This window comes from Podarcis tiliguerta (assembly GCF_965153285.1).
Source record: "Podarcis tiliguerta genome assembly, chromosome: 7".
NCBI classification, from domain to species: Eukaryota; Metazoa; Chordata; class Lepidosauria; order Squamata; family Lacertidae; genus Podarcis; species Podarcis tiliguerta.
Window position 1 is genome coordinate 69,066,565 of NC_139540.1, and position 24,299 is coordinate 69,090,863.

The window sequence follows — 24,299 nt, forward strand, 5'->3', positions numbered from 1 at the left end:
ATGAGTGGCCACATCTTTCTTTCTTTTTTAAAATTATTGCTCAATTTCCACATAACAAATGATCAAACCATATACATTATTTCCCCCCCTTTCACCCCCACCAAGACTTCCCTCAGCTCCTCTCCCTGATTTCTCTTCACATATTTTCTCTGCATATTATAAACTTGTACATATCCTTACATATCTATCCATCATGTTAGCAACCAATAAATTTCTGTATGTTTATTCAAAACCTGCCAAGGAGTCCAGTTCATTTTGTTGTCTTTTTAGATAGTTTGTAAAAAGTTCGCATTCCTCCTTGAAGTCACAGTTGTCCTTGTCTCGCAGTTTGTAAGTCAATTTGGCCAGTTCTACATAATTCATCAATTTCTCTTGCCGCTGTTCTTTTGTCGGGATTTCCTCATTCTTCCATCCTTGTGTTATCAAGTCTCTTGCCTGAGTGGCCACTTCTTAATGCAACTTGGAAGTTGTTGGCTATTGAACAGACCCTAACTCTTGTCACCTCCAGACATGCTTCCACTCTAGTTGGGTCAAATGGAAGGGCTTTGAAGGAGGTATGAGTTTTGTTTTCCCTGTGAAGCATGAAAATTAGAGGTGGTGCTTAAGGAAATTTGGGAAGGAGTTGGCCTCTTCTATATTTCAGGTCACATATGATTCTTTCTCCCGTGTGCTTAAATCACAGGTTATTACGAGGTATATGAAAGTGAGCAGAACAAATGTCCTTCAAATATAGTACATCGCTTTGGGGGCATTTAAACTTGGAGCCTTGTCATTTAACCATTTAAATAGCCTCTTGTGAGCTGGATGAGGCTGTTATTAGTAAAGCTTTGGATTTTAAATGATGGCATTTGTATAATTTTGCATTGGGATTTAGATTTCCTTTTTATTAAATTAATGTCCTGACAAACCTATAACACCACCATATGGCTGGTTCCTATTCAGAGAAGCATTCCAAGTCTGAGGCTACAGCTCTTGCCTAGATATATTGTTAGCAGATTGAGACTAAGTTTCATGGCTGTGGACTGCTGTCTCTCAGAGTTAATAACACCTCCTGGGAGGGAATTACAAAAAAAAATCTTTTATATCTCTAGAATGCTATTTTCTACCTCATTAATCCAATGGAAGACAATAGTATGAAGCTTGCCAACTTTGTTCTGGATTATGACCATCATCATATATGTCATAAGTGAAGTCAGTGGCATGGAATGCCAGTGGCAACATAAGCCACCACCTTCACTGCCTAACACCAGTCATGTGGGGGTAAGGATTGCTGCTCTTTAGTTATGAACTTAGGCTGAACATTTATTTATTTTCTTATATTTTTATCCTGCCTTTCTTCCCTCCTGAAACCCAAGGTAGGATACTCATGTTCCCACATCTCCCATCCAGCCAAAGACCAGACCAAGATCTGCTTAGATTCACATCCCTGCAGTGAGAAATAGTCTGTCAGGCTTCAGGGAACTGGCTTCCTCCCCCTGTGGCAGCAGATAAGTAGAACAAAAGAAAAGGAGTCTTTTTACCAGTTAGAAACTTTAATAAGCACAGTGAGAGAACAAGGAACCCATCTCCTAGAAATGACAGTGGTCCCAATTAAGGATTCCGTCCCCTTATCGTCCCTATTAATCTACGTCACTTCTACATCTTGTAATCTGAGTTTGTACCCTCTGTGCTTTGTGTGCTATCTGTTCTCCTGCTTTCCAATCTCTTCTTGACCATGGGGAGAGCAAAGGAATGCTTTCTAGAGACACTGAATCTGTTAACCCTCTCTCTTCCAGTGTTTCCTCTCCTAGCTGTTCCCCATCCAGTATTTCCTAGCTTCTGCCTTCTGAACTACGTCTGTCTGCAAACCACTGTTCCAAATCTATACTGTTCTCCTGCTCCTGCGAAGATTCAGGATTTGGATCAGGAGGAGGGGGAGGTTCCCACCTTCCTCCTCAGTGCAGCCCTCCTCAGCACAGTCCCTGACATAGTCCGTGCCATTATCAACATAATATAAACCAGTGTCTGTTGCCTGTCAAGGTTACACAAATGTAGGGATTATTCCCACATAGAAAATGTTGCACTCCTGCTGAGTACCTTGGTACCGTGTACCCTTGTCCACACATGCTAATTGTTATAGGCAGGCCCATACAGAGCTCACCTGTGGCCCTGGGCAGGAGTCTTGTTAGAATAGTTATAAACACTTGACATGACAGAGTAAATCCAGCAGGCCCCTGGTGCCCCCCGACCAAAGCCTAGGGCAAGTGTACCCAACTGTCCCCTCTTAAGTAACACATGTTACAATTTTAAACAAGAATCACAGTGTGCTACATGAACAGCTGAACTTCCTTAGAGGAGGAATTAGCAAAGATACAATTAAGCAGTAAGAAATTGATACAACACTATTCACCAGTGTTTTTGGTTCTTTTTCCTGTGGGTATGCAGGTTCTTCGCATACCCCTAAGCATTTTGTGTCTCTTTGTACTTTTGTCCATTTACTGTATTTATTTTTCCCAATTTGAACTATAAAATGGTGATTTTCTTGAGTCAAAATGAGAGTACTCCTAAACATATTTTTTTTTTGGGGGGGAGCACTGCTCTTAACTCATTAGAAGGAACAGAGAGAGTGTATCAGGCCAGTATTACAAAATTTTCATTGGTTACCATCTCTGTTTCCAGGCTCAATTCATAGAGTTTTAACCTTTAAATATGAAATGATTTGACAATCAGGTACCCAAAGGACTGTCATCTAGTAGCAAATGATGGAGTGACAGCAGAGGCGTAGGAAGGACAGGTGGTACCTGGTGTGGAAAATTTCTTGTCACCCCCCCCCACCCAGACACATTGATTGATTTATTTTTTTGCCTGCAAAAATTGTTTTACGTTATTTTATGTTTTCTTACAAAGGAATGTGGATTCTGAGCTTCTGATAACAAGTAGGCGACTATGGACAGATACTTAAATCTACAGGATGGATTGTGTTTTGGTTTGTGTTGTTTTATTTATATTTATTGTTTATTTATTTAATAAAATTTATTTTTAAAAAACCTGCAAAGTGGTTTACCAAAGCAAAAAACAAAAAAACACCACAGCAGTAAAATCAAGAAAAATTAACAACCCTACTTTAAAACATACAAAAGCTAAAATATTAAGATTAAAATTACTTCAGCTTCCTAAGCATCTAGGTGTGCTTGCCTAAAGAAGAATGCTTTTAACAGGTGCCCAAAAAGAGTCTAGAAAAGGCACATGCTTTGTTGAAATTTCAGCCTTCACAACATAGGAAAACGGCCAAGTAAACAGCTATTTCGTGGAGGAGGGTCAAGATATTAACTGATATGCATGAAATTTCATATGTAGCTATATAATCCCTAGTGTAGTAAGATAAGACCTTTGGAGCAGGCATTTTTTAAAAAAAGGTTTTTTATGAACCTCCCTAGTAGGGCAGTAATTATTCCTTGATAATTTCTCACTTCCCTCCATGATGGCACCTGGGGTGTCCCGCCACCCCAACCCACTTTTCTACGCCCCGAGTGACAGCACTCACCTGACCTCTGATTGCTTGTGTCATTGAAATGACAAGACTGGTAGAGTGCAAGCATACCAGCTGAGCCAATCTGAAAACCCCATGAGTGTGCACCCTTACTGCCATCTTGCCCACCCTGTCCCCACATTTTGAAGGTCTTGTGAGTGCCAATGCGCCACCACACTATCTGCTACTAACGCCATGTGCCAGGTGAAACTGTCAACCATTTAATCATTTTTAGATGCTCCCCATTTTCTGAAGAGGCTGCAGAAGAGAAGGCCTTTTCAGTGGTAGCAGCTAAGCTCTGTACTGTACCTGACACATTTATTGTCTATGTTTTTCAGCATCAAGCCATCTTATTATCTCATGCTTTTTGATTGGTTTTTATACATTTTTGGAATGTATAATCACTTTTAATCAGTGCTTTTTTTCTGGGGATACTCAGGGATACGCACACCCCTAAACATTTTGTGAATCTAATCGGAGAGGAAACTAAAACATTTAATTTTTTTAGTTTCTTCTGTAGCATGGTGAATCGTCAGTTCCATTGGTACCCCTGATGGTGGCCTCATTTCCTGTCACAGTGTTTCCTAAGTCTCAGATGGAAGCGAGCATTTAATGTGTGAAGTAGGAGTTGGGATCTAGCATGGTGATTGGTCAGTTTCGTTGTATTTACTGTATTTATTTTTCCCGATTTAAACTATAAAATTGTGGTTGTCTTTTGTTAAAATGAGAGTACCCCCAAATTTTTTTTTTAAGAAGAAAAGCATTGCTTTTAACTAATTTCATGTTGCTGATATTTTCATTGGTTCTGCTTTGGGTTGCCATATTTCAAGAAGTAAAAATCCTGACACAAAAATTGTTGAGCTTCTTTTGTGGAATTGCCGCAAAACGTTGCTGAGCTTTTTTTGGGAAATGAACCTCAAAGTTGATTTGGGAATTTACCCCCCAAAAGGCAAAGAGCGATACTCAAGACATTTTGCTGATTTTTCAAAATCCACCCCCCCCCCCGGTCGCTAATTTTGCCATTTGAATCCCAGACATATCTGGGAAATTCCGAACATATAGCAACCCTAGTTCTGGTGACTGCAATTTAATTGTAAAATGATTTTTACTGCTGCCATATTATCTATATCTGTCTATCTATCTATCTATCTATTTATCATCATCTATCTATCATTGCATTTTATTTGTATCCTTTAAGATTATTATGAGCTGCTTTGAGCCAAAGTAGTATGGGTTGTAAAGATCGTATAACTTTAATTACAACACCAAACAAGCATTACAGATTGTCTTATCCTTTCCTTCTCATTGTGAATAGCATCTGAGGCATTTATAGAGACTTCCCTTTATGCCGTTCAACCACTTGCTCTAAGACACTGACAAAGGCCTCTTGGTAACCACTGAGGTACATAATAAAGGGTGATGTTGGGAATGGAGATTAATATAGGGAATACTGGGGATTGGATTGAACCCCTTGGGTGTTTAATGTCAAGATCAGACCAGTTCTTTTCAGGAGAAATTCAAGTTCGCAGCTCTGAAATCTTGTCAGTTTACATCATGCTGACTGTATGCTCAAGAATATAGTAGATTTTTAGCAAAATTATTCACTTTAAAGTTTTTTCCCTTGTTCACAGTTTGTGTCCAATAAAACTTTTCTCTTCCCCTCCATCAGGCATCCATTAAAAAACTGTGTGCTGTTACCACATCTGACTGTTCAACCCTGGGTTTAAAGGAGCCATTAGCAACTTCCAACTTCCCTCAGCTTTTTCCTCCTCACTCCAAAAGGTGTCTTTTAGAGAAGGTTTGGAAATTGGTCACCTTTGTTGTGAGTATTTTTGTAACCCCTATGAACACTGAGATTTGTAAGAAATAACTTCAGCAGTTGAAGACTTACTCACACTTATGGAAACTTCAGGGGGTTATGATAGTTGAATTTATGTTTGGGCAGAAGCAGGACTTAAAGGCCACAGAGAAGCTGAGGAAAAGAATTACCTTTTCTACTGACAAAACTGCCCCCTGCAGAAGCGTAGAGACATGAAAGAACTAGTAACACAGCAACACTCCTTAAGGCCTGCATTCGCTTCTCAATCATATGTTCAAGTGCCGTTGGTTAACTCTACCCATCTTCTTCATTCATCACTATTGCAAGGCCGGCCCTACTGTTAGACAGAGTGAAGTAGCCAAATCAGCTAGCTGGTATGGGTTGTCATGAAGGACATTTGTTGTTGTTGTTGTTACTGTCAGAGGGTAGGTAGGAGAGATGCTTATAGGATTTTCTGCCTCGGGTACTAAAGTAACTTGAGCAAGCTTGAATCCTGTGCATTTTAGTTTGTTTACTTTGCTGCTTCAGAGAGCAGATTGCCTAGTGTAGGTCCTGCATCTATTGGCCCTAGAGAATTGTGCACAATGGGTGTCTCTCTTGTGTGTAGATAAGTGAAGTAAGTCAAGTCCATGCATTATCCTTCCCCAGCCAATGGGAGGTGTAGACAAAGCAAATAGAGGCATCAGCTTGAGGAAGGCTGCCCCACAACATTGCAGTATTTCCCAGAAAATCTAGCTTTCCTTAGACCAAACAGTTTATAAGTACAGTGGAATCTTGGTTCTCAAACTTAATCCATTCTGGGAGTCCGTTTGACTCCTGAAATCATTCAAAAACCAAGGCATGGCTTCTGATTGGTTGCAGAAGCTTCCTGCACTCAAGCGGAAGCCACGTCGGACGTTCAGCTTCCAAAAAACGTTCAAAAACCAGAACACTTACTTCCGGGTTTTTGGTGTTTGGGAGCCAAAATGTACAAGTACCAAGGCTCGAGAACCAAGGTATGACTATACTGAATGATGCTTCAGTACCAGAATCACTGTCTCCTAGATTCAAGCACTCAAATGCTTTCCTGTCTTATCTATATTATATAAGCAAACTTCAAGTTTGCTTATACAGGAGACTTCAACTTCTTACTCTGCTGCTTTTGATTTGGTGACTTGCTGATTAATGTACTGTACCAGAAGATTGGGCAGGACACCTATTTGCAGCGATACTCTTATGAAGCACCTCTTATGAGGTCTACAACAAGTCCCCATTTGTTTCTGGATCTATTCAAAGTGCTGGTTTGTATCTTTAAATCTTGCAGGGCTACAGCTCACAGTCCCAGAAGTTGTGAATGGCTTCACAGGCCATTCACAGGAGGAGCTTGTGTGGACATTCACACCATCCCCTCCTGGAATGTTTACCTAAGCCCCAGTATAGGGCTTCTATATACAGTGGTACCTCGGGTTACATACGCTTCAGGTTACATACGCTTCAGGTTACAGACTCCACTAACCCAGAAATAATACCTTGGGTTAAGAACTTTGCTTCAGGATGAGAACAGTAATTGTGCTCCGGCAGTGCAGCAGCAGCAGGAGGTCCCATTAGCTAAAAAGGTGCTTCAGGTTAAGAACAGTTTCATGTTAAGTACGGACCTCCGGAACGAATGAAGTACTTAACCCGAGGTACCACTGTAATGGGTTTTGTTAATAATACATCTGCCAGAACCTTCACCAAAATATGTATTGTATTTCATTCTTATTCTTCACTCTCCTTCTCCAGAAGCAGGCTTTGCACAGCTCGTGCACTTCAAAGTAGGCCAGGAGCAAGAGAAAGGCCTAATTTACCAAGATTGCAGCCCCCAACAGAATCCACAGTTCATAATTACCATGTAACTTTCCCCTCCTATCGATTCCTTTTGTTTATTTTCTAAAGATTCTTGATGTGCCAAGCAATCTGTTCCAAGCCCATCCTTTTGTGCAGCTTTGCATTACACACTGAACACATTAATCTAAATAACAGTTGATGTAGGGATATCTGCAATTTTCTACTTCTTCTGTGAAAAGTGAGGATTTTCTGTTGCAGATGAGTGTCTGAAAGAGACCCCAAACCTGTGAACATCACCATCATATACATGAGAAAAATAGAAGTGGATGTGCAAGTTGATGCAGAGTCATGACAATTGTGGCTTTTTTTCTTCTGGATTCAGAGAGTCCATAAAGACTACCAAAGCGGCTTTTACAGGCTTAATTTAAAAGCTGAGAAAAATAAAGAACAAAACCAGAAGAAGCAGATATAATCTTACTGCCCTTAGTTTTGCCAGAGAATCCTTTCCCTTCTTTGGCAGGCAATGGGTCCTAAATCCTCACAGACAATGAGCGCAGCATCTGGTGTGAATAGAAAGGTCTGCCCTGATGTTTTCATTAGACTTAGGTGGGTTTGTTATCTACTGTGTGGTGGTGCTGACAACATCACGTGTTTGGGGTCAAATCACCTTGACCCTGTTTACATCTGGGCAGGTCAGCAGAGTAGTCATAACAAGAGGCCAACTACAAAGAGCTGTGAATGTTGAGATGTTCTGGTCTACAGAACACTTAAAGTGCTGAGTCGGTGTCTTGGGATTCAGGTTGGTACCCAGGTGACCCTATCTTTAGGGGACACATGTCCCCATGTCTACCACACCATCTGTCAAGTGACCTTTTCATAATCCATGTTGATTCTAACTTACTGTGATTAACTTTTACAGAACTCTAGCCTACAAAGCTGCAAAATCATAACTACAAGCAAGTCCAGAACTGTTCTTTGAGCACCTTAGAGGGCATCAAAAAGGGTAACTGCTGGGTACCACTTCTAACTATTACTAACTTTAATAGTCCTAGTCCAGGACTATTCGAGTGGTATAAGAGGGCATTAAATGTACAGTGTGGGTATGACCATTGGAGTTCTTTATGGTGCTGCTTTCTGGCGATCTGCTGAAGATTGATCAGTAAATGATAGGAAGGAAAATGGACAGGAACCTCAGGAGTCACTGCTTACAGAAGGCAAAAAAATAAATAAATAAAAATGCACCTAGGTTAAGGATAATTGCAGCATTGTCAGGGAAAGCCGGAGAAGAATATTTCTACCACATGATCAACATGTACCTTAAATTGTTCAGAGATTTATCTCTCTTGGTGATTTAGTTCCCCAGGAAAGCTAACGAAAATGTTTGCCTCCTTTGGAGTGTGATATCATTTCCATAAAAGTGGGCACATTTCGTATTCTGGCTCTTTTGCTATTGATTTTGATAGGAATCGCACACTGCAGCCAACAATGTAGTTAACAAGAACACCTGTTAGCTGTAACAGTAAGTAAACCTTTAAACTTCCATTGATAAATCTATGAATTGCAATTGTATTATGATTTGTTATCTTGTTAAAAGCACACGTTTATGGTTTCCTCTGCAGAATGATTACTAGCACTTCACATATCCCAAAGCAGTTTTACCACTGTTCTTTACAGCTTGAACCATTCCGATTCTTTCTCCCTTTATAAGTTTGCTACACCCTGGTGCTAGGCACCACAAATGAGAAAGGTAGTCCATACATAGATCAAACTCCATCTTCCGCCATGGTGGTTAAAAAAACCAAACATTTAATTTTCCTTCCAGTTCCCTACTCAAGTCAGTTGTCCATGGGTTCTGACCTCTTCAGACATGACAGAAGACCTTTAAAGATTCCACCTTAGTTTGGCTGATCAGCCTCTGCACAACCCTTCTCCCCCTCAGTTTATCTAGTTTCTTCCTGCCTCCCATCTTGCTGTGCTGCCAATTACCCATATTGACCTCTGACTTTCTGTTCTTTAGACTGTTCTCCAACTACTCAGGAAGGACACAGGCCAGGTTTCAAGAACCAGAGTGGTTTTGTATTAGTTATACAAGTAGGGCAGAGAGCTTTGACCACTCTGTCCCAGGAAGCCATTTCAGAATAGCTGCAGCAGATTCTACTTCCCAGCCACCGTTAGCAGGCAGATGGCTCTCTTGGAAAACAAAGCCATAAACAGCCAGACAGTTTTGCATCCACTTTACTAAATGTACTACATCTGCTGTTGTACCTTTTGGATTTGGGAAGAGCTGTTGAAGAAAATAAGTTCATACACTACAGATATATCCTAGCAGATAGGCTTTAGTTTCTATGCTTTGCACTCTACATACGGCCCCCCAAAAGGTCAGTAGATTCATTGGGGTAGTTCAGTAATTTTAGACTGGATTGGTGCAGTTAGGCAAATTTAAATGGTCTTACAGATGGTAATCTTACTTCAAAATGTGGTAATCCAGTCCTAGGTTGTTTTTCTTGCGGGGGGGGGGGGCTTTACTCATTGTGATGGGTAGGGCCACGGCTGCCTGCCTCATAATTCTACCTTGGGTACATGCATGGTGCTGTGGTCTAAACCACTGAGCCTCACCCTTGCCAATTGGAAGGTTGGCAGTTCGAATCTGCATGATGGAGTGAGCTCCCTTTGCTCCGTCCCAGCTCCTGCCAACCTAGCAGTTCGAAAGCACGCCAGTGCAAGTAAATAAACAGGTACCACTGTGGCGGGAAGGTAAACGGTGTTTCCGTGCACTCTGGTTTCCGTCATGGTGTTCCATTGCACCAGAAGCGGTTTAGTCATGCTGGCCACATGACCTGGAAAGCTGTCTGTGGACAAATGCTGGCTCCCTCGTCCTGAAAGTGAGATGAACGCCACACCCCATGGTTGCCTTTGACTGGACTTAACCATCCAGGGGTCCTTTACCTGTTACCTTTAGTTCTACCTTGATAGCACCAGTGACAGGACTCATTGTGTGGGTTGGGAGTGAGGTGCAGAGTCACATAAATTCACCATAAGATTGCTGCTGAAGAGTAGAAATCAGAATAATTCAGGTATGTGCTGCTTCCTTTGTGTGAAGTGCCTATTCCTTGAGATACATGGAGCAACAGCATTTGAGTCAGTGTATCTGATTACAGCCAGCAATTATTCATTGGTGGTAGTTTTCTGGCTAGTTGAATACTTCTCCCATCACTCTGAGAAAGAAGTGGCTGTAACCAGGGCTGTTTGGGATGAGTTGGTGAACAAGAAGCTAACCTCTCCCTTCATCCCCCTTTTTCACAGTTCCTTCCGCTTCTTTCTGCTCTACAAAGCACCTGAGGAGCAGTGCAGGATTACACCCTGTGGAGGCCCCTAAAGGTAAAGGTAAAGGTAAAGGGACCCCTGACCATTAGGTCCAGTTGTGGCCAACTCTGGGGTTGCAGCACTCATCTCGCTTTATTGGCCGAGGGAGCCGGCATACAGCTTCCGTGTCATGTGGCCAGCATGACTAAGCCGCTTCTGGCGAACCAGAGCAGCGCACAGAAACGCCGTTTACCTTCCCGCCAGAGCGGTACCTATTTATCTACTTGCGCTTTGACGTGCTTTCAAACTGTTAGGTTGGCAGGAGCAGGGACCAAGCAACGGAGCTCACCCCATCGCGGGGATTCGAACCACTGACCTTCTGATCGGCAAGTCCTAGGCTCTGTGGTTTAACCCACAGCACCACCTGCATCCCTTGTGGAGGCCCCTATGCAGTCTGATTTAAAACTTGGAGGGGGGGGTCTTGCAAATTATCTCCTAATACATTTTTTATTTTATCAACCAACAATTTTAATGAACCAATTTTGATGTTAATTTTCTTTCAAGTTATGACTGCCACTTTTAAAGGGCCGTCCAAGAAGAAGGTGACCAGGATGACGAAGGATCTGGAAATCAAGTTGAAAGTGCGGGGGGGGGGTGTAGGCTGGAGAAGCAAAGATCAAGGGAAGGCACAACATCAGTCTTCAAATATATGAAGGGTTTTCATGCAGATTTATTCTCCATTGCTTCATAGGTCTGGACTAAAACCAGTGGGTGGAAATTGCTGACAACTGTGGGTTTCAACTAAATATTTGGGAAAAGTTCATAATGATAAGAGCTAGGGGTGGAAGAATATGTCAGCTTTTGTTCTCTGAGTTTCTCATTTTCCCAATCTTAAATTCAGTTCTAGAGATTCCATCAGCAATTTGCTTTAAACAAAAGTAATTCTCGTGAAAATTCATCATCATTTTAAGTGTAGATTCCTTGTAATAAGTACATTTTTTGCAAGGAATTTCCCCTAATATAACACATTTATGTATCCTATTTTCATTTACCGGTACATATTAATTTTTATGCACACTTTCCCTTTTTTGTAAACATTGGTTGGAGAAGTGCTTCACAAAATTCAGATAAGCGTGAATTTCAGAGGCTAGCTGTGTCCTCGTATTGTTTCAGAAAGCGTGATTTTGATAGAGTTGGATTTTTAACTGTGAACTGAATCAAATTTCTCCCCCCATCCTTTGTGAGAACTGTTCTACAGCAGAAGTGACTGCCTTGGGCTGGTCTACTCTCCTTCACTGGGAGTGTTAGGCAACACTTAAGATTGAGTATTGCAGCCACACTGAGCAGTATATGAACTAAATCTGCTCCAGAGCCACATTTCTTTCTGTGCAACCTTCTGGGGTCCCCAAACCAATTGTAGGAATGTTCAGAGGCAAAAGCAAGCAACAACTTAGATTTAACCTTTGTAGTTTCTACACATACACCCCAAACTCTGTGCCTCTTGCTTGCCTCATAGAAGATGATCAGAGTTCAAGGAGACATTCCCACCATGTAATAGCACTGAAGAAGGCTGTGAAATAGGGCTAGGGATGTATGAAGCTTGGGGAGGGATGTGGCCTGGGAAAAGTCATGACTGAGGGCCAGCTCAAAAGATGTTGAGGGCCACATTAGACCTCCATACCTGAGGTTCCGCAATCCTGGACTAGATGATAGCTTTGTAATGCCCCCCCCCCCCGACTTAGGGAAGGGTCTGTTCTTGAGACTGTGTTTTCCTCCCATATAATTTAGTTTTCCCTATGATAAATATGTTTCCGAAATGTTACTTGTCCATTGTATATACAGCATTCTGTAGCATTGGTTGTGGAATTACTATTACAGCATATTCTTTCCACTCACCTCCTCCCATTTTTATCTCAGTGACGTTATCACAATTTTACCATAAATACAGATTTGTTGACATTTCCAGGAAAAGCTCAGAAAATCTTTACAAATAGCTCGATGCGGGCATTGGGCAACAATATTTCTCTGAGATCCGAGGTAGCAGACTTCCTGGTGATACACATCCTTTGTAATTTGTTGAGCAGAATGAAGATTTTACTCCAAGAGAGGTTTTTTCATCATGCAATGGCTTTCAGTTAGATCACAATATGTATCCTGGGACAGCAACTGTTTCCAAATGAGCAAAATGCCCTTTTTATTTTGGAAAATTACTTAAAAGCAAGAAATCTATGCCAGACGTACACAATACAGTAGAAGAATGAGGTAAGTAGAGGTTCCTTTGGTGGTAGAGGTCACTGTGGTTCTCTGAGTTTCCAGTGTGGAAGGATATCCTTTGAATGCTAAGTACTGATGCATACGCTAAATTCCACTTAGATTTACCTTTTAAAAGGAGAGGGAAGCATCCAGGACAGATTGGATCAATACATTCACTCATCTTCTCTACTGGCTCGAAATCGTGACAAGTTTCTTCTACAAGCTTAGAGATAATACCATTGAACCTGGTTCAGATCCAAGTGGACAGTGCTGTAAGACACACACACACACACACACACACACACACACAAAAGAACAAGGTTTTCATCACACTTTCAAGTGTAGAAATACTGCTGTAATTTGATTCTGTTTCAAGATATAGTAACTGTCACATTGTGAATACCGCTGAGAATAAATCAAACCTGTCAGTGCTGACATACTGTGTAAAAGGTGTTTTGTGTGTGTGTATTAAAGGGTGGGGGGACTAGACTGTGCTATCTTGGTTCATTGTACTCCATGCGCTACTCAGTACTCAGATTTGCCAAGAGTGCTTTCAAGTTGGCACTGCAAGTAACTTGCTCAACTAGCCAGCTGATTAAAATGTCAGTGGCACATGAACAGTCAAGGATGTCATTGAGTTTGCCAGTCCTGTCTGGCTCACAACTAGAGGCAAGAAAGCTCAGGCTTTAATACCCTTGGTTGTAGCCATGGTGGCTCCTAATGCCATTTCCCCCCAGTCCCCCAAGCTGGCATCATTCCTGAAACCAAGGACATCATCAGGAGAGGAGACTGCACTCTTATGTGTTGCAACACAACTTCAGCTAAGTACCTGGCTAACCCCACCAAGCAATCCTTTCCTTTCCTTTGTCTGTCATGATTTTTCTGCATCTTCCTCCCCCACTGTTCTCACAATCCTGCTGGCCAAACAAGATGCTGTGGATTCAGCAGTTGTGCCATGTATCAATCTCCTCTATACACATATATTGATACTTGCATAGGGCGTTTCACACAGCTTCTCGATGCATGGCAGATGTGTAGCATAGCTGGTGCATGCAGAAGGGCTAAAGGGTGTGACACTGTGGACCGCCTCACACCTTGTGAAACATCCTCTAGTGTCTTCAACATGCACTGTGGTTACTAGTGCTGGAAGTGTTGCCCTGCCTCTGCTAGGGAAGGGCACAGCTGTTGTTGAGGCTGAGGTCCAGAAGCTACTTGTTCCTGCTACAATATATTTCTCTCTCCTCATTATGCTCCTCCTCCTCTGAAGCATGGGCCCTTTCTTTAGGACAGGGACCATTCATCGCTGGAAGGTCCCCACACATTCCATCTCAGCTGTGTTTACTTGCAATTGGTGTTGAACTTTACAGCCCTCGTACGTATGGTACCCCATGGTAGAGAAGGAACTTTTCCCATCTCAGTGTTCAGCATGGGTTCCTCTATTCTCATTTTGGAGTGATGTGGCATTGGCACATGGACTGGCCCACTCATTCCATTTTTGGATTTCCTTTATTTCTCATACATCTGATCTAGGAGCAACGATCTCATTTATTGAAGTACCTAGAGACCAAGATTGTTTTCCTGCAATCACCCAATCTGAAGACAGGTCAGCAGACAATAATAATCCCCTTTCAGCCTCTATGATGGACAGGCAGGCATTTGTACTCTGTTTTCTGATCCTCCAAGTATCTCAAACGTCTTCAGAACCAAGATGACTGTGTCGCAGGCATTTATTGAAAGTGTATAATATTTCACTAATTGTAGAAACATTTTCTATTCTATTGACAGACGTTCTGATTCCTGAAATTGTATTTTAACGTCTCGTTTTATTACAAATTTACTGGATAAATGTGATAAGCTAGTGTATGAATGTGGTATTAAATCTCGGCTAATGGAAGACAATCAATTTTAATCATTTTTTCAGGGAGTACTTACAGGAGACTCCCTTCTAGAATGTCACACTGCTTTCGCTCTATGCAGAATAAGGTTATTGCAATAGAAAGTTGTTGTGGGGTCTTGCAGCAGGTCAATGTCAAAAACTCTGTCTTCTCTTCCCAGCCTTCAGAATAGGAGGCATACACATACAGCTTTCATTTGTCCCCTAGCTGCATCACTGAGTAGCCTTGTTGATACCTCTGACTCACAGGCAGGCTCAAGCTAAAGGGTCTTGCTTGGTTTCTGACCATTAGGGAGGTAGCAGCTGATAAACACACATACCGCTGGCAATACTAATGTGAGGTCAGGATCAGTTCTTTCACAGTGGACTCTCTTCCATGTTTCTCTAGCCAGTTCATGAGATCATCTCTCTCCCTGGGCCTTCTGGGTCCCAGATGCTGTCTTTGCCTCATTGCACAAGAGATGCAATGATGGATGTAATTTGTACAGCAAACCGTTTCTCCTCATAGCAGGGTTTGACTTGTAGGATTACTGATGTCAGGACAACTTTTCTGGGCTGCTGCCAGTTCTTTCAGCCCTGGGTTCACTGTATTTACCAGGTCCCCTCCTGCACCTTTTGGAACAAAATGGTTGCATACCAAAAAGGGCAAACAAGCGCCCTTTGGCCTTGCCCTATGTTCAGTGACATAGCATGGGTTGCCAGCACCTGGGACCCTGTGAAGGGGGATGGGTAGGAGGGAAACAGACAGAATACTCATGCATATTCAACTGCATAACTGTGTGTGTGTCACCCAGGAGATCATAGTTGCAGATATAAGAAAAGAAAAGTTGCCCTGTTGTCTGGGGATACCACTTCTTGATTCACATAGAGAAGCTGTTTTTGATGTAACCCAACAATGGAAGCGTGCACCTGTATTGAGGCAGCATTGGGTGTTGAAATTTTATGCCCCTAAATTTTGTGCCCAGGGCAACCACCCCTGCCGCCGCCCCCTGCTATGCCACGGCCTATGCTGCCAACAGATTCTTCTATAAAAGTGCTTTTCCCCCCTATCTGTTCCGCCTTTGCTCTCTATTCCCACTCACCCCCAACTTTAGCTTCCTCCTCCTCCTCCTCCATCTTTTCCACACACCCTTTCTCCTTCATCTAGTCTAGCTCTGTTGTCAGGTAAATGGTCCTGTACTGATGAGAGTCCCTGCCTATTCTCCAGCCAGCCATTTCCATGCCTGTAGCAGGCATACAGCTTGACAAGTGAGATCTTGGCACCTCCATTTAATGAACAGAGGCTGCTGGAGCTTGCTATTTCCCATCTTTGTCTTGTGATCAATGTAATGATGGAAAGAAGAAAAAGTCCCAACCAGAGAAGAATGGCAGATTAAGTTGATGGATTATGCCAAAATGGCAAAAATGACCAGAAGAATCAGAAATCAGGAAGACCAAAATTTTAATAAGGAATGGGGAAAATTTATAATTTATCTTAAAAATCATTGTAAACAGTTAAAATCATTACTGGATTGGAATAACACATAGTTTAATGGTGAATTCTGGATAAAATGGAGATGTAAAAGATTTGGATTATTATAAAAGATACAGGAGGAAATGACTGGTAATGTCTTTTTTTAAAAAAACACACACCCTAATGCTCTTAATTAAGAAATTCACTTTTGAAAAATATAATTGTTCCTCTTCACAAAAGCTTTTAATGAAATGAAAGAGTTTCAGCACAGTAAAAAGACAGCAAGTTTGAAAGGTTTTTGGCTGTCAGCATTCCAAACGCTTGTTATCATGATTTTAGTTAGTTTAGTCTAGTTTTAAATGTTCTGGTGTTCATTTTTCTGCCCAAAAGTTTGAAACTCTAGTGTTAGCATCTACTGTACTAACTTGGAACTATCACATGGAAGCCATATTTTGTTGTTGTTGTTGTTGTTGTTGTTAATAATAATAATAATAACCATAACCACCTCCAAAGTTCACAGCTGGACAATATATTAATAACAGGGAAATTATCAAAAAAACAATGTGCAAGGTTTCAGCTTCTCCAGAACTTGCCATCATGCTAGATATTAGGGGCTGGCAGGTATGAGAGAGAGAGGTACAGCAGTACCTTGGTTGTCAAACATAATTCATTCCAGGCGTCTGTTTGACTCCCAGAACCATTTGAAAACCAAGGTGCGGCTTCTGATTGGCTGCAGGAGCTTCCTGCACTCAATCAGAAGTTGCAGAAGCTGCAGAAGCCACATCAGACATTCAGCTTCCGAAAAACATTCACAAACTGGAACACTCAATTCCAGGTTTGCGGCATTTGGGAGCCAATGTTTTTGGGAGCCAAGCTGTTTGACAACCAAGATACCACTGTATACAAAAATTAGGATGGATGGTGAAGCCTTCAAGTCTGCTTTCAGACCCAAGCTGAAGATAGAGATTGCAGACTGATAGTCTCTGTGAGGTGATTACATGTATCTGATCATGCCTTGTAAAGTTGTTTAGCCTTTAAAGAAAGTATGTCACCCCCAGAACAGCCAGTGTACTTCATGACTGAACAAAGGTGTTGCTGTTGTTTTGTAGACTGAGCAGGGATTTGAAACTGGACTCCCTGATCCACATAAACTCTCTACCACTTATGCCATACTGGGTCTTGCATAGTTCAGTTCCTTGGGCAAACTAGTGTGATTAAAATTACAACGTATCCCACTTGATTTAATTAACTGAGAGCTACTTTTGTACTGTAGCCCAATATATGCTAAATCCATGCCAAATACCTTGAGACACTAATGACAGTAAGATAGCTTTAACAGCTTGTTAATAAACATAAGCAGGGTTCCATTTAACTTATTGGGCATACATCTGAATAGGCATATACAAGATCGCACTGTTCATTTTATTAATGTTATTATGATGTATGCATTTTATGCTTGATCAGGAAATGGCATGGAAGAGAGTTGGAGGTGAACCTTCCACTCTGGGGTGAAAAGCAATGACTGGCTGTGTGCTCAACATTTCAGAGATCTTCCACTATAATGCAGAAAACCAGGATAATACCCACTGGAAGTTGAGTGGCACTGGTGTAAACTAATGCAGGAGACGAGAATCGAGGCTGTTTGAATCTAAAAGAGAAACTGGGAGATAGAGCAAAGGAATATCTCCCTTGAGGACAAACAACTCTTTATCTATAATGAAAATCAGAACACTTTCGTTTTCGTCCTGGAAAGAAGGGCTCATTGTCTCCAGAAATGCCATTCCCGTTCATTACATTTTGAACAATGTAATCACGTTCATAAAAATTTTGCTGACATGCTCTGTCGTGTAGCCCAACCCTCGACAATTAATACACTCATTGTTTGATACAGATAGCTATAAACCACTGTAATTGCTAAGCTTGTTTGATGAGAAAATAAAATTATTTCATTTTGTGAAGCATGCGAAAGGCTTGGTTCAGAATGGTGGATTTGTTCAACTTGAACAGACAATGGGTAAGAAAACATTTTTAGATCTGAAAAGCAGAAGGATGGGCAGGAGGAACAATGGCCGATGTTTTCAAAAAATGTCCTAGCTCAGCTGAGGCAGGTTTAGCTCATAGTCTCTATATTGTGAAAGCCATGTAATTTGTATCATAAGAAGCCTTGTATCTCCTGGTGAATACAATCACAAGCACATTGTAACTGAAGAAGTGACAGCATATGAACGATGAATGCATTATTCAGCCAATCCACTGGGTGGTGATCAGGAAGAGGAATGGAGGGTCCCTACAATTAACAGAGGCGGTCACTTTCAGAGGATACAGAAGAATAAATGATTCAACAAGAGTGGGAAGTGTTATTGGGCTCCATCTCTCATTGGCCCAAACCCATATGACCAAAGGTTGGGGATGATGGGAGCTGGAGTGCAACAACATCTGGAGGGCCACAGGTTGCCCACTTCTGCAATGCAGGGACTGTGCTTGGATAGGGGTTAACAGCACCCAGAAGTGGTGCAGAATGGTGACGTCATTGTATCTGCACAATGGCACCTGCATCAGGTAGCCACAGCCCATTGCTGCCTTTGCACTAGGAAGCAAAACCCGCTAATAAAAGCAGGGGAGGCCTTTCCTTCTTGGTCACCAATGCAAAGGTCTTAAACAGCTGTGTGATGTAGGAAAACCTTTGTGAGTAAACACTCTTATTCTTATTTCTTATCATCAATAATCGGTCAATAAGATAGGTTAGGGTGTGTCAGGATGCTGTCAGCAGCTTCCGGCTGGTTGCCCAGGAAAGTATAAAGACAAGGGAAATTTTCTTACTGTCCTTTTTTATTTCAGCCTTTACAGAGAGAGGCTATAGAACCCAGCCTCTTGGATAATGGTGTTGTCCCGAGTGAATCTCCACTCCACTTCTCTCCCACTTCCTAATTCATTGTCGTCGTCATCTCCTCTATGGGTGCTGCTCTTTGAGCTCTTTGCTCTCCTACTTTTAAGGCTCACAGGGCTCTGGGAGATGGAGAGTCTGGAATGCTTTCTAATGACAGCGTGTCAGCTGGGTGTTGTTCTAGCTCTCCCATGATTTCCCAACTTTTCCATTCATCTGCCTCTGAGCTGCTCAAACCCTTGTTGTGAATCTATACTGTCTTCCTCTTCCTCCTCCCTGGAAGGGTCAGGATGGGGAGGGGTTCTTCACCATTCCTCCTCTGCCCAGTCCCTGATAATTAGTTTTCTTTAACAGTGGAAGCAGGTTTTTGGATTATACGCAGCTCTTCTTCAGGCTTTGATTATGAGAGCAAAAAATAAACATCCAATAGTCTAGATAGAAACCACTGGGTAGTCAGGCTGATGGTTACTTGGTTGCAGAGGTTTACTGGCCATTGCTGTTGGCATGGAGATAGTCTAGGTTGAATGCAAATATGCCATTCTGATGTCATGTGTGATGTCACAAAGAGGATATGCTTTGAGTCTTAGTAAAGCCAAAAACAGTTAACAGTCAGACTGCATCTCAGCACTGTCAAGATGGATCTCCATAACAGGTGATGAATAGTTTTATTTGGGGGATATATTAACCTTTACTATTGGTGAAAAGATTTAGATTGGTTTGCCAGCTTGTAGCACATCAAGTTGAAGCCAATAGATACACATTCACAACCCTGTATCCATCAAATAATCAACTTGATGTGTGACTTTGGGACTGATTCATACAACCACATTTCCTTTCTCCACTCTATAGGAGTTTTTTTCCTGTATTTGAAAAAAACAACCAAGAAGGAGAAGATAAGGAACCAGGAATAAGAGTATGGTGAGGATCTAAGCTTTACAAGAGAGGTGGCTAGGAAGATGGCTTTGTGGTCCAACATAGGGATGATGAGTGCTTTGTATTATTGAATTCCTGTTTCACAAAGAAGAAACCACAAAGAAGTCTTTGCTCTCATAATTTTAAAGAATGCTGGGTTCTGGGAGATGGAGGGTCTGGAATGCTTTCTAATGATGTGTCAGCCAGGTGTTGTTCTGGCTCTCCCATGATTTCCCAATTCCCCCCTTGTCTGCCTCTGAGCTGGGACATTCTGCAAATCCCTATTGTAAATCTACCATTCCTTCTCATCTGCTCAATCCCTGATAGGGTGACAGGTACCAAAGATAACTTTTCAGTGGTGGCCACATCCTTCTGGAATGTGATCCCCCAGGAACTACACAGTCATGATATTGAAAAAGACTCTCAAGATTATAAAATCTTCGCAGAGGTGATGACAAGCAGACTTAAAAAATGTCTAGTAAATTTAATACATAAAGATCAAGCAGGATTCCTCCCAAATAGGTTTCTTAAAGACAATGTAAGGCATACCATAAACATCATTGAATATCTGGAGTTTAAGAATGATGTACCTGCGGCACTGATTTTCATTGATGCTGAGAAGGCATTTGACAATGTTTCATGGCAGTTCCTATTAAAAAGTATGGAGAAAGCAGGGCTAGAGGGCGAATCTATGGAAGGAATAAAAGTGATTTATTCGAACCAATCTGCTAAACTGATTATAAATAACAATCTAACAAATTCATTCAAAATTGAAAAAGGAACAAGACAGGGATGCCCTCTATCCCCGCTTTTATTCATTATGGTATTAGAGGTAATTACGAACAAAATAAGAGTAACACCAGAGATTCGAGGGATTAAAATAGGAACGAAAGAATACAAATTAAAAGCGTACGTAGATGATTTGATGCTATCCCTAGAAGAGCCGCAAAAAAGTGTTAGTAAGGCCTTGGAGATACTAGAAGACTATGGCAAACTATCCAGTTTTAAATTAAACAAATTAAAGACAAAAATGTTGACTAAAATTTTGGGAAAAGATGAAAGGGAAAAACTGGAGACACAGAATGGAATCAAGGTGGCTAAAAAAATAAAAAAATTGGGAATTTGGCTAACTACAAAAAACATAAATTTAATTCAGGATAATTATCTTACAACATGGAAGGAAATTAAAAAAGACCTAGATATGTGGAACAGAGTGAAACCTTCGTGGACGGGAAGGATGGCAGCAATAAAAATGAACATACTCCCAAGAATGTTATTCTTGTTCCAAAACATCCCAGTGATCAGAGGCTCCACAATGTTTAAAGATTGGCAAAAAAAACTCTTTCGAAATTTATATGGCAAGGGAAAAGACCGAGAATTAATTCAAATTACTTACAGATTGGAAAGAAAGAGGGGGATTCTCGGTACCTAATCTGAAATTATATTTCGAGGCCTCCTGCCTCTGTTGGATCAAAGATTGGATCAATTTGGAAAACACGGACCTGCTAGACCTAGAAGGCTTCTACAACAGATTCGGTTGGCATGCCTATTTGTGGCCAAATAAAGAAAAGGTACACAAAGGTTTTTCAAACCATATTATCAGAGGGCCACTATACGACGTTTGGGAGAAAAATAAAAAACTCCTGGAATGGAAAACACCCTGGTGGCTATCACCAATTGATATTTTAATGACCAAAAAAGTAAATATGGAAGGAGAAAGATTGACCTATGAAGACCTACTGATAAGATCAGAAAGCAGATGGAAATTGAGAACATATGAGGAGTTGAAAGATAAACTAACAGGCTGGCTGCAATTCCACCAAATAAATGCAGAATGGAGGGAAGACAAAAAAGTAGGGATAAATGAGAAAAAATCTAAATTTCAGATAGAAATAATTGAAGGTAAATCCAAGTTATTATCCAAAATGTATAACATATTACTAGCATGGGACACTAAAGATGAAGAAATAAAGGAGGTCATGACAAAATGGGCAATGGACTTGGGACACAATATAGAATATGATAAGTGGTTGAAATTATGGACTAGCGGAATGAAATTCATGGCATGTGCCACACTCAGAGAAAATTTGGAAAAAATGATGTATAGGTGGTACATTACACCGGCAAAACTAGGGGAAATGTACAAAACAGGAAATAAGGCCTGCTGGAAGTGTAAAATCAAAGAAGGCAATTTCTACCATATGTGGTAGACCTGCGAAGAAATGAAGAAATTCTGGGAACGTATTTGTAATGAGTTAAAAAAAAATATTTAAATACACCTTCCCTAAAAGACCAGAGGCCTTCCTACTAGGAATGATTGGGGATGAAATTAAAAAAGAAGATATGACATTATTCCAGTTTGCCACAGTCGCGGCTAGAATATTAATTGCACAAAATTGGAAAAGTCCAAACACCCCAACAATCAGAGATTGGCAAATAAAATTATTTGAATATGTTGAATTAGCAAAAATGACACAAAAAATCAGAAACCAAAAAAATACAAAGTTTATTAGTGATTGGAATAAATTTATGGTATACATTGAAGGAAATGATAGAAACTTAAAAACTATAGCAGGTTTGATATAAATCTTACGATAGGCAAACCATTAACAATTAATAGCTGCAGGAAAAAGAAAGAATTGTTAAGAAGCCCGAAATCGGGAGGGAAGGAGGTCAATAGGTGCGTAGAGGAAAGATTGGAATATCTAAAGATAGAAAGATTCAAGAAAGAAGACAAAGAACTGTAACGGAAACGGATGTTATTTTTGTGCTTTGTATGGATATTTTTTTGAAATTGTTGATTTGTTTTTTCTTTTGGTTATTTAAGTGAATCTCAATAAAAAGAATTTTTTTTAAAAAAAGACTCTCAAGACATTTTTCAATTAATTCTTATCAACAACTGTGTCTCACTGTTCTGCTCCTCATCTTAGAGGGGTATAATTATTTTAAATCATGGTGTTTATGTACTCTGTGATGAGTTTGGGACACTGTCTTGTGACAACAGTTTCCCCAAAAGGTAGAATATAAATCTTTTTTAAAAATAAAATAAAAGAGTTGCTTTTCTATCTCCATATACCTCTTACATTTATCATATTATACACCGGGTTTTAGCCAGTGTGGGAAATCAACATAGTCTATGCCACTGAATGAATATCAGTGAAAGGGTGAGGTAAAGTGTTTGGATTTGATATCCCGCTTTATCACTACCCGAAGTAGCTAATATTCTCCTTTCCCTTCCTCCCCCACAACAAACACTCTGTGAGGTGAGTGGGGCTGAGAGACTTCAGAGAAGTGTGACTAGCCCAAGGTTACCCAGCAGCTGCATGTGGAGGAACTGGGAATCGAACCCGGTTCACCAGATTACGAGTCCACCGCTCTTAACCACTACACCACACTGGCTCTCTAGCCATATTTCCAACATGAGGCAACCAAAATAAATACACAGAAAAGTGATTTTATGTGTGATTGACTAACTTTATATATGTGACCGTAAACAATAATGATTATTCTGGAACTCTTATCATTTGACAGACTATTGTAATAATGAAAAAGAAGCCTTTGCACTAAAATGTCTGACTTAAGCATTCTGTTAGGAACATTAAATTTACTCTAGCTCACCCCCCCCCGCCCACAAAATGCTGAAGTGTTAACTCAATCGGGCCAACTCCAATGCCAAGAGGGTCATGAAGCCAATTTTCATATAATAAGAGATTCAGTGTATTGCCAGTTTTTCTCGGCTCAGATAAATCATGCTTTATATCTTTATCATTAGGGGTTAGGTTAATTAGCCTTCTGCCTTATCTTAATTTTATAACTGTGGTTTGTCCTCAGCAGGAAGCCATCAAGAAGCAGAATAACCAGGCCCAATGGACAATGAGTCATCACAGAAAGGAACTGGAAATGATACATTTCAAACACTGAATAGTTACTACCAGAGAGGCAAGGTGTGTTAGTTCAGTTGGACTAAGTGTAATGTTGATAATGCCAAGGCTGTAGGTTCGATCCCTGTATGAGACAGCTGCCTATTCCTGCATTGCAAGGGGTTGGCCTAGATGTTCCTCAGGGTCCCTTGAGGACCACATTTATGGACCACAGGTATGAAATTTACAGCATGTAATGCCTTAAGAGAGAATATTATGAAAATGACATACAGGTGGTACATGACACCAGTCAAGCTTGCAAAAATCTATCAATTGCCCGTTAACAAATGTTGGAAATGTAAAGAAACTGAAGGTACATTCTTTCACCTTTGGTGGACGTGCCCAAAGATTAAGGCATTCTGGGAGATGATCTATAATGAAATGAAAAAGGTGTTTAAATATACCTTCCCGAAGAAACCAGAGGCCTTTCTCCTGGGCATGGTTGGCCAATTGGTGTTAAAGAAGGATAGAACTTTCTTTATGTATGCTACAACAGCAGCAAGAATACTCATCGTGAAGTACTGGAAGACACAAGAATTACCCACTT

General features: G+C 40.9%; 2 long non-coding RNA genes across 3 annotated transcripts in view; one reads left to right on the forward strand and one right to left on the reverse strand.

The window, feature by feature from the left end:
• The window catches only part of LOC310681652, a 159,821-nt gene that overhangs the window by 24,571 nt on the left and 110,951 nt on the right, over positions 1–24,299 (reverse strand). The gene's annotated exons all lie outside the window — the stretch shown is intronic.
• LOC310681735 lies at positions 19,408–23,768 on the forward strand. The gene is made up of 2 exons (XR_014513565.1): positions 19,408–19,572; positions 23,667–23,768. It is a non-coding gene; the product is annotated as an uncharacterized lncRNA (long non-coding RNA).